Source organism: Triticum urartu, chromosome 3, assembly GCF_003073215.2.
Source record: "Triticum urartu cultivar G1812 chromosome 3, Tu2.1, whole genome shotgun sequence".
Taxonomy (NCBI): domain Eukaryota; kingdom Viridiplantae; phylum Streptophyta; class Magnoliopsida; order Poales; family Poaceae; genus Triticum; species Triticum urartu.
In genome coordinates this window covers 625,070,434-625,081,672 of record NC_053024.1, presented here as the reverse complement: position 1 = coordinate 625,081,672, position 11,239 = coordinate 625,070,434, and the positions used below count along the sequence as shown (strand labels likewise).

Sequence of the window (11,239 nt, the reverse complement as noted above, 5' to 3'; positions counted from 1 at the left end):
ACAGTATTCAGACCGGAAAGCTTTACAAGTCGAAACTGTAGAATCGACTGGGCCTACTAGAATATCTGTTATACGTGCACAATATATCTTACGAGGAGCTTATCAGCCATACGCGAGGAGATCTAATACATCTTCCAGTTTCAACCACTTTCACGAGTAAATACAATCGTATGTTGGCTATTTTTTCTTCTTTTTGCAATTAGAGATAATGCAACATTCACATGAAAAAATCAACAGTGACTGTCTCATTCCACATCGTTCAAAGTGCAACATCTTCCCTAAGTACTGTGTAAAGATTCTATAGAATACAACAATTCGCCCACAGTTTCAAGCATCAAAAGCTAACTGACCTAATCCATCTTTGGCAATTAGCAGAGAAAAACAAAAGAACTAAAGTAAGCGCACCGTGACAATGGATCATACCTCACTAATCTTACAGTGTACGTAACAGACGAAGTCAGAACCAACAACTGTAGACGAACCACAATACTCTCCCATCAAGATCATGACTGACCTGACCTCCTGGCTCGTCCTCTTAGGCCACTGTGCGGCGGCTCCTACTTCCGCGCCGCGCATCGCATCCTCGGCGCGAGCCCGCAGACGAAGTCCCGGGCCCTCCGGCCTTCGCCGGAGAGCCCGCCCTCCAGCGCCTCCAGCTTCCACCGCTTGACGAGGAACTCGACGATGTCGGTGTAGTCCTGCGCGGTGTACACGCCGAGGCGCTGGGCCACGGACGCGAAATGCTCGAACAGGCTCATGTCGCTGCCGTCGTGCATGAGGTGCGCGGGCATGGTGATCCGCTTGCGCATCATGTCCGCGATGGCGAGCATGGCGCCGTCCGGGTCGCAGCCGCAGCAGCTGCTCCACGATGCGGCTGTAGGCCGTCTCGTGGCGCTTCTCGTCGGCGGCGATGGTGCCGCAAGTGCGCGCCAGCACGTCGTCGCCGTGCGCCCTGGCGAGCCGCGCGGTGTTGCCGTGGGAGACGGCCGTGGCGCGCTCCTGGAAGCTCGTGTACACAAAGCCCAGGTACGGGTTGTTCTCCGTCCTCGGGTCCTGCAATTGCTCAGCATGTCAGATGAGATTGTACTCCTCGTTCAACAGATTCGTTCAAGAAGCTCTGACTCTGCGTACCATGCCGGAGCCGATGAGGTACTGGACGGTCTTCTCGACCATGCGCATGTCGACGCGGCCGGAGAGGTACATGTACTTGTTGAGGACGTCGCCGTGGCGGTTCTCCTCGGCGGTCCAGGCGCGGGTCCAGACGGCCCAGGGGCAGGCGCTGGCGCCGGTCTCGTCGCGGACGCCGTCGAGGGTGGTGATCATGGTCTGGTACGTGGGGAGCGCCTCCTCGGTGACCATGTCCCCCACCAGCACCACGAAGTAGTCGTCGGGCAGCGCCGCGGCGCGGGCCCGCAGCTCGCGCACCTCGTGCTCGAACATCTCGGACGACGAGTCCGGCAGGAAGTCCGCCGGCTGCCAGATGTCCTCCACGGGCCGGAGCAGCGGCAGCAGCGACCCCGCCGCCCAGCCCCGCAGCGACTGGAACACCTCCGCCTTCTCCGGCGGCATCGAGTGCGTCACGCCGCGCTGCACCGACGGCGCCGCCGCCGCCACGGCCGACACGCGGCATTGCCGGCGCGGGAGGGGCCGCGCCGCCGCCGGGTGGCCGGGGACGCGGAGGAGGCCCTGGGCCTGCATTGTGGCTAGCTCCCGACCGATGGGTGAGTAGTGGCGGCGCGGTGGGGTGGTGTTGTTGCGTCGTCGGACTGCCACGGCTGCGGTGTCGGGGCTCCGTATATAAACTGCGGCGTCGGGGCGGTACCGCCGGACTGCCGGAGGCGGAAAACCAGTGGGTGCGTGCAGTGGTTTTGTGCCGGGAGCGGGCTGGCTGATTCTGTGGGTGTTTCGGGGAGCTGCTACAGACCGTGGTCCGCCCCCGGGTTGAGCTTTTTTTTGGACGGGTCCGCCCCCAGGTTGAGGAGTACAGTGTACAGACGCAGTTGTCCATCTGAACCGAGGCACTCGAACAGCACGTGTTGGTTGGTTGGCTGGCCACGCCAACAGTTGCGGCCGCCACGAGGCTGGTCACGTCCTCGCGGCAAAATGTCTTCGGCAAAGCCACAGATGTGCTGAAACTGTGCGATAGACCCACCTGCACGAGTCAAAACCACCTCGGAAATTTGGAGCGGAGCGATGATAGAATGTTCACGATTTTGATGCGAGTAATCGCATGTTGTCTGATTTTAGACATTTAGGTTGGAAAAAGGTTACGGTAGTATAATGAGATAAGTATGCCTACATGGTTGGATCTATAAATAGACCATGTCTCCAATAGTAAATTTTCTTTCTGACCTCTTTTTTAGTATAAGGCCTCTTTTGGTTCATAGAATAGGATTATCATAAGAATAGAAATCTTGTAGGAAATGAGATGATATGTATCTCAAATCCTACGAGTAGTGTCGGTGTCAAAACCGCGGATCTCGGATAGGGGGTCCCGAACTGTGCGTCTAGGCCGGATAGGTAACAGGAGGCGGGAAACACGATGTTTTACCCAGGTTCGGGGCCCTCTTGATGGAGGTAAAACCCTGTCCTGCTTGATTAATATTGATGATATGAGTAGTACAAGAGTAGATCTACCACGAGATTAAGGGAGGCTAAACCCTAAAGAAGCTAGCCCTATGGTAATGATTGTTGTATATGGAGTTGATTGCCTACGGACTACACCCTCCGGTTTATATAGACACCGGATAGGGTAGGGTTACATAGAGTCGGTTCCAATGATAGGAATCTTGAATATCCGCATCGCCAAGCCTTGCCTTCCACGCCAAGGAAAGTCCCATCCGGACACGGACGAAGTCTTCAATCTTATATCATTCATATTCCAGGAGTCCGGCTGAAGGAGGTATAGTCCGGCTACCCGAACACCCACTAATCCAGGACTCCCTCAGTAGCCCCTGAACCAGGCTTCAATGACGACGAGTCCGGCGCGCAAATTGTCTTCGGCATTTCAAGGCAGGTTCCTCCTCCAAGTCCTTCATAGAAGATTGTAAACACCAAGAGTAGTGTCCGGCTCTGCAAAATAAGCTTCCACATATTGCCATAGAGAGAATAATATTAACACAAATCAAATCTGCTGACGTATTCCGCAGTGCGTCATCACACTACAGCCAAGTCCTTCACTCGAATCGTTTTCACTTTTCCACCTCAGCGTGTTTTGCGAGGCGGTTTCCTTGGCACGTCTTGTCGAAGCAGAGATCGTGTACCCCCCTTTTACGGGATTCTCATCAATACGAACGTGGGTAACCCAACCGCGCCACTTATCACGACGCTTGGGAGGCAAACGAGTTTTACTAGGCAGGCGGGGACGCACAACTACATCCACCCATATAAGGGGACAAGGATCCACCTTTTTATCTTCGCCTTCTTCCTCCTTTGCCTATCCATCTCCTGCGCACCCGAGCTCCAGCGTCCAAGCCCGCACTTCCCACCTCAACCTTCTCCAGCAATGTCCGGAGCGGGAGGCAAGTGGATGGTCTCCTCCGTCACGGAGGGCAAAATCAAGAAGCTAAGGAAGGCCGGATACCTGTCCAAGGACATCGCGCACCGGCTTCCCGAAGAGGGGCAGCTTCTCCCCACCCCAAGGCCCCATGAGAGGGTAGTATTTCTCCCCCACTTCCTCTGCGGACTGGGTTTTTCACTCCACCCATTTGTCCGGGGGCTCATGTTCTACTACGGCCTGGATTTCCACGATCTGGCTCCAAACTTCATCCTCAACATCTCAGCGTTTATCGTCGTGTGCGAGGCTTTTCTCCGCGTCCGCCCCCATTTCGGCCCCTGGCTCAAGACCTTCAACGTCAAGCCCAAGGTGGTGCGCGACAGCCAGGCGGAGTGCGGAGGCGCCATGGCGGGCAAGATGGCCAACGTCCTATGGTTCGAGGGCTCTTTCGTGGAGACCCTAAAGGGATGGCAATCCGGGTGGTTTTATATCACCGAGCCGCGCGATCCGGAATGGACTGCAGCCCCCGAGTTCCGATCCGGACCCCCCACGCGGCTTATGTCCTGGAAAGAGATGGGCCTGTCGTGGGGTGATGAAAAAGAGGTGACCGGATTGCAAACATGCATCCAGTCCCTGGTGAACAAGCCAGTCCGGCTTGTTAACGTAATCCAGGTTATGCTCGTCCGCCGGATCCTCCCGTGCCAACAACGGGATTTTAATCTGTGGGAGTTCGACCCGGCGCAGCATCAAACCCTCAGCAGGCTCTTCGACACGACGTACGAAGACGCCTGGAAGATGCTATTCAAGGGCGCCGAGGCTCCCGCATCCGCTTCCGAGGACCGCGGATACAGCTCGCAGCGTCACGCTAGCGAGGTATGCCATCTACACCTTTTACAGGATGTTAAGCTTTTTTCATAGTTTGACTCTATGCGGGATCTAAACTCCCTTACCTTTGACAGGCTTGGCGGGCGATATCCGGACCGATTAACTGTCCGGCTCCGCTGCCCGAAGACCCAGCCCCAGCTCTACTAGCGAAGCTGCTGGTTCCGGCGCCTTATGTGGTGCCGGAGAAGAAGGCCAAGAAGAAGAAGACCACGGGGACTCGAAAGAGTGCCCGCAACGTGGTGGTGTCGGACTCGTCATCTGACGAGTCCGAGACGCCCTCCTCCCGCGAAAACGAGGAGGAGGAAGAAGAAAACTCTCCCCCCAGCGGAGGGAGGAGAGAAGAGGAAGGCCGCCCCAACGGGGGAGGCCGAGGGGTCTAGGAAAAGGAAGACCCCTCCGCCGGACTACGCCCCCAACGCCGAAGAGGGCAAAGAGGAGTGGCCAAACAGGGCCAAGCGTCCGGCGAAATCGTAAGTTCGGATATCAGAGTAACTCATGATGTTCCTTTGTTGCACAGCTTTCCCTAATGTCGAATGTAATTATGCAGTCCGCCCCGGGCCGAATTCGACGAATCGTCGGGCGGCTCCCTGGACTCATCGGACGTGAACTCAGTTCCGCCCGCTGTCTCCCCCCGCACTGCAGACGACGCCGAAGTGGCGTCGCGACAAGCTCCGGGGCAGGAGGAGGTGGTCCCGGAGGAGCCGCAAGGCAACCTCCCGGACTCCAGGGAGTGAAGGGGATAAGGCTCCCCAGGGCTCTCAAGTCCGGCTTTGTGCCGAACACCGCGCCGATATTCCACAGTTCCGGACCGCGGTAGGCGAACTCCTTCCAAGAGGAGCAAGCCTTCTGAGCCGGCGTCCTCCGTCCAACCGGAGGTGACGGACAATCTGCTGGAGGTGCTTGACGATGCCTCCATCGACGAGGGGCACCATACTATTATGAGTACGGTGATCCAGAAGGTTCAGTCCGCCAAGAGCGGACTGACTGAAGCTTACGCTAGCCTTCTAACAGGCTTCGAGGTAAGTAAAAATATGTAAAAATATTACCGCATAGACAATAGCCCCTGATGCTCTGTTTGGCGTTCGGAAAGAAAAGCCGAATAGAGGATCTATTAAATATCGCAGGAGTCTAACAAAAAAGAGTCAATATGCGTATGCAGGCTTCGCTGCTATCCACCGCCGCACTGACTGCGGAGGTGGGTGTCCTGAAGCAGGACCTCGGGCGGACCGAGCAAGAGCTCGGCCTTGCCAAGCGACGGCTTGAGGAGGAAGAAGGTAAGAAATACCTTACAGAAAAAGTGCCTATAAAAAGGCGTGATTGCAAAAAAAAAATAACAGGATTGTACTGCTTATTTTAGGGGCCACGACTGAGGTGGCGACCCTTAAGCAGGCATTGTCTGAGGCCGAAAAGAAAAAACGGCCGCGGAGCGCACCGAGCGAGACAGACTTGGGGCTCAGGTCGGCGAGGTGCAGCAAGAGCTTCAGGCTCTCATGAAAAAACATGAGAGTTTAGAGCTGAAGTCAAAGGCGCAAGCATCCGAGCTTGCAACGGCCCTAGAGGCTGCCAAGGCCGAAGCCCAAAAGGCCCTCCAAGAGTTGGAGGAGATGAGGAAGATAGCAGCGGGTAAGGCATTCTTTATGCAAAGCAGAAATATAAAAGTGAACTACCTGTTACTTACCCGAATCCGGAGCTCTCCAGGGGCATTCATAGATCTTCCCCGCAGCGTATCCGATGCCGCCGCATTCTATCGAGCTGAAGAGGGCAGCTCGACGGAGAAGGTGTTCAGGTCTCAGTATTCTGAGGCCGGACACCCTGTGCCCTTGAGCGACCAGCTGAAACAGCTGGTCGAGCTCAACAAGGCGGCCGAGCAGGCCATGAAGGGCTTCATAGTTCGGCTGTGGCCCGGAGAGGCCCTGCCTGGGAGCTATTTCGGGCTGGTGCGGCGGCTGGTGGAGGCCTGTCCGAGGCTTCAGGTCATCAAGCGCTCCGTCTTCATCGAAGGTGCCCGTCGGGCCCTTACCTGTGCAAAGGTGCACTGAGGTAAGCTGGACGGTGAGAAGCTTGTGAAGGACGGGCCGCCGTCGGGGAAGGAGCATCGCAAGCCCGAGAACTACTACAAGGATGTTCTTGCAGGTGCCCGCCTTGTGGCGGATGAATGTACCAAGGATGTGATATTTGAATGAACTCGCTCGTGTTTATCCTGTGCGCTGAAAACTTGTTCATATGCGCTAAGCAATGCTTATTGAATTTAAAATATTACTTTGTGTGCGGCCGTTTATCAAAAATTGAGAGATGGCCAGTCGTCGGCTTCTGCCCCCGTGCCACTAGTGCTGGGGTGTTCGGGATAAACCTGAGCGCTCTTTTTCCCATAGTTGGGTCCTTCAAGGGAGGCGCTCAGCACAACGAACCAGGCAATCGGACTATAATGCTTGAGCACTCTCACTTAGCCATAGAACTCTATAATTTTAAATTTCGGCGAAGCCCCTAGTTCGGAAGACTGAGTAAGGGGCGCTATCCACGCCTTGGCCGGACAAAGCCAGCTCCTCGCTCGAAGCGGCATAAGCCTTTAGGGACTCGAAAAACCTCTCGAACAGCGACCGGTCTCTCGCCACATCATGATAGTCAGTTTTAGCTTTCTCCACTGAGGTGCTTAACCCAGCTGAACCGGGGCACAATCGCAGTGGTTCTCCTAGTGCTACCTTAGCCGATAGATTGGAACGTAAGGCACCAAAACATAGGAGCCGGGCAAACCCAACTATTGACCCAAATCATTGATTCGGAGCCGATGCATATAGTTCTATAAGTTCGGGGTGCCGCACTTGTGAAAGTGTACGGACTTCTCACACCATTATGAGGGGTACTGAAGCCCCTGGCGTGTTTGCCGTACCATGGTGTACGGGTGCAATCATGTCATTTAATAAACATAAATGTGAAAAGAAGACAATGCAAAAAATAGACAAGAAGCTAAGCATTGTTTATAGAGAGGCTATTTATCAAAGCCGAACGATACAAATAGTGCGGTAAGCAAAAGATATTGGACTATTCAGTATGTCCTGACCAGGGGCAGGCCGCGGAATTGTATTTAAAACAGGTATACCACTCGTAACAGAGACCACCTGGGAGTTCCATAATGCGGCATGGCTTGTCTGCCTCCCTGGATCTTGCATCGTTTGTGCGGCAGTCGAATTGCCGAACAGGTCGTCCGAAGTATGGAGTCCTGAAAGTAAGAAAAAAATTAAAAAAAGAATCCGGCAACCCCTAGTACGTTTTAAGCCATATTTTGGGCGTGCCGTTATTGTGCCCCTTCCCCTGTGCCCATGGTATTTCAAGGGCGTAGTTATGTACGCGAGGTACTGGTTTCGCTATGTCGCGAAAGCTGGGGTTGGGGCCGCATTGCTACGCTTGCTCAGAGTGTGCCAGGCGGTCCTGCTGTGGGTTACTCCGGGCGCGCTTGGCAGTGTCTGGCTTTTTAATGGCCGGACTGGAGAATTGCCTGAGAAGGCTACTTTGTACCTCCGCTGCGAGAGCCGCCGTATGCTCCTCCGTACGGAGGGAGCGTTCGGTGTTTCCGTTGACCGTAATTACTCCTCGAAGGCCTGGCATCTTGAGCTTGAGATATGCGTAGTGCGGCACCGCATTGAACTTTGCGAATGTGGTTCGTCCGAGCAGGGCGTGATAGCCACTGCGAAACGGGACTATATCGAAGATTAACTCTTCGCTTCGGAAATTGTCCGGGGATCCGAAGACCACGTCAACTGTTACTGAGCCTGTACAGTTGGCTTCTACACCTGGTATAACGCCTTTAAAGGTCGTTCTTGCGGGCTTAATCCTTGAGGGATCTATGCCCATTTTCCGCACTGTATCCTGATAAAGTAGGTTCAGGCTACTGCCGCCGTCCATGAGGACTCTTGTGAGATGAAATCCGTCGATGATTGGGTCGAGAACCAATGCGGCGAAGCCGCCATGACGGATGCTAGTGGGATGGTCCCTTCGATCAAAGGTGATCGGGCAGGAGGACCATGGGTTGAACTTTGGGGCGACTGGCTCCATCGCATATACGTCCCGTAGCGCACGCTTCCGCTCCCGCTTGGGAATGTGGGTTGCGTATATCATGTTCACCGTCCGCACTTGTGGGGGAAAGCCCTTCTGTCCATTGATGTTCGGCGGCTTGGGCTCCTCGTCGTCGCTGTGCAGCCCCTTGTCTCTGTTTTCGGCCCTTAACTTGCCTGCCTGCTTGAACACCCAACAATCCCTGTTAGTGTGATTGGCTGGCCTTTTGGGGGTGCCATGTATCTGGCACAAGCGATCGAGTATTCGGTCCAAACTGGACGGGCCCTGAGTATTCTTTTTGAATGGCTTTTTCCGCTGACCGGATTTATAGCCTTTGAATCCGGCATTGACTGCCGTGTCTTCATTGCTGTCGCTGCTAACGCGGCGTTTTTGCTTATTCCGACGTGTCCTTCCACTTTTGTCCTTGTATCCGAATTACCAGGGTTCTTTGATAAGTTGTTACTGCGAGCTAGCCAGCTGTCTTCTCCCGCGCAAAAGCGGGTCATGAGTGTCGTGAGAACTTGCCATGGATTTCGGCTTTTCCTGTCCCAGGTGCCGGGCAAGACACTCGTCGCGGATGTTATGCTTGAAGGCTGCTAGGGCCTCTGCGTCCGGACAGTCGACTATCTGGTTTTTCTTTGTTAGGAACCGTGTCCAGAATTGTCTGGCCGATTCCTCTGGCTGCTGAATTATGTGGCTTAAGTCGTCGGCATCCGGTGGTCGCACGTAAGTGCCCTGGAAGTTGTCGAGGAATGCGGCTTCCAGGTCCTCCCAAGAACCGATTGAGTCTGCTGGCAAGCTGTTAAGCCAATGCCGGGCCGGTCCTTTAAGTTTGAGCGGAAGGTATTTGATGGCGTGTAGATCATCGCCGCGTGCCATGTGGACGTGAAGGAGATAATCCTCGATCCATACCGCCGGATCTGTTGTGCCATCGTATGATTCGATGTTTACGGGTTTGAAACCCTCTGGGATTTTATGATCCATTACTTCATTCATGAAGCATAGCGGGTGTGCGGCGCCTCTGTACTGGGCTATATCACGATGCAGCTCGGAAGAGCTATGTCTGTTGTGTTCGGCCCGACCGGATTTGTTGTATCCGGAGTGAAGATCATTGTCACATGCCGTAGGGCGCCTGCGCGATCCGTAGATCGATCTTGTTTGTCTTGCCTTATCCTCCAGTATGTCTCGCAGGTCGGGCGCATTTTCCCGTGCCTTAGTTGAGCGGCGTCGGGGCATGGCTTGGGTGGAGGGCCGAGAGGCCTCTCTGTCGCGGCCGCGAGGTGGCCGGTCTGCCATGTCATGCGCTGGTGATGTAGGTGCTTCCTCCTCTGATTGGGGTAGCGGCCTGCGCTTCGGGTAACTCTTGAAGGGGCGTTCGAGTTCATACTCTTCGGCCGCAAGGACTTCAGTCCATCTGTCAGCTAGCAAATCTTGGGCAGCTCTAAGCTGTTGCTGCTTTTTCTTGAGGCTGCTTGCCGTGGCTAAAAGCCTGCGTTTAAAACGCTCTTGTTCGGCGGGGTCTGATGGTATGACGAATTCGTCGTCATCGAGGCTTGCCTCGTCTTCGGAGGGAGGCGTATAGTTATCATCCTCGACCTATCGGTCTGCCGCTCTCTCATGAGGGCTGGCTTCTCCATCTTCCTGTGCCGAATCTTGCTAAGGTGGGTGTTCTCCGGCGCTATCCGGGGTAGTATTATCTCCCGTGCCAGAATCACCGTTTTTTGCTTTGGCGGGATTTAGAGCGGCGCCGCTGACGCCGGCGCTTTGGCTGTTTCTTGGGGGCGTCATCCCCCACTGTTCCATCGCCATCTCCATCTTTTGGAGTATCCACCATATATATGTCATATGACGAGGTGGCCTTCCAGCGCCCTACAGGTGCTGGTTCCTGTTCGTCTCCTACATCATCGTCCATGCCGTCGATGTCTTCGGAGCTGAAGTCAAGCATGTCGGTTAGATCGTCGACAGTGGCTACAAAGTGGGTGGCGGGTGGGCTTTGAGTTTCCTCATCGTCCGTATCCCACCCTCGTTGACCGTAGTCCGGCCAGGGCTCTCCTGATAAAGAGAGATACTTAAGAGAATTCAGGATGTCGCAAAAAGGCGAATGCTGAAAGATGTCTGCGGCGGTGAACTCCATTATCGGCGCCCAATCGGATTCGATTGGCAGGGGCGCGGGGGGTTCGGAGTCCGGGGAGGAGTCCGGATCCTCGGAGTCACGGGTCGTGCAGAGTGCGGGGCTAGCGTTCGGCTCGATCGCTTTCGGGATCGCAGCCCCCGAGGTGACGTCCAACCGCTCATCCTCGATTGGCGCAATAGGCTCCGAGTTAGGGGTCGGAACCGATGCGTGTGCGGCCTCCAGGACACTGTCCGGGGGCAGAGCTAGATCATACCCCTCGAGATAGTGCGGCGCGCTTGGCCGTGGCTCGATCCCGTCGAAGATCAAGTCTCCGCGGATGTCAGCCATGTAGTTTAAGCTTCCAAACCTGACTTGATGGCCAGGGGCGTAGCTTTCGATCTGCTCCAGGTGGCCGAGCGAAGCCGCCGAAGACGAAGACCTGTCCGGGGAGAAAAGTCTCACCTTGGACCGCATCGTTGTTGATGATCAAAGGATCCATCGGGCCTAAAGGCGACGACACAGAGGAACTCTCAATGAAAGCACCAATGTCGGTGTCAAAACCGGCGGATCTCGGGTAGGGGGTCCCGAACTGTGCGTCTAGGCCGGATGGTAACAGGAGGCAGGGAACACGATGTTTTACCCAGGTTTGGGCCCTCTTGATGGAGGTAAAACCCTACGTCCTGCTTGATTAATAT

General features: G+C 55.1%; 1 pseudogene; it reads right to left on the bottom strand.

Moving 5' to 3' along the window:
• Window positions 1-557: 557 nt before the first annotated feature.
• LOC125547043 lies at window positions 558-1,909 on the bottom strand (annotated as a pseudogene).
• Window positions 1,910-11,239: the final 9,330 nt, after the last annotated feature.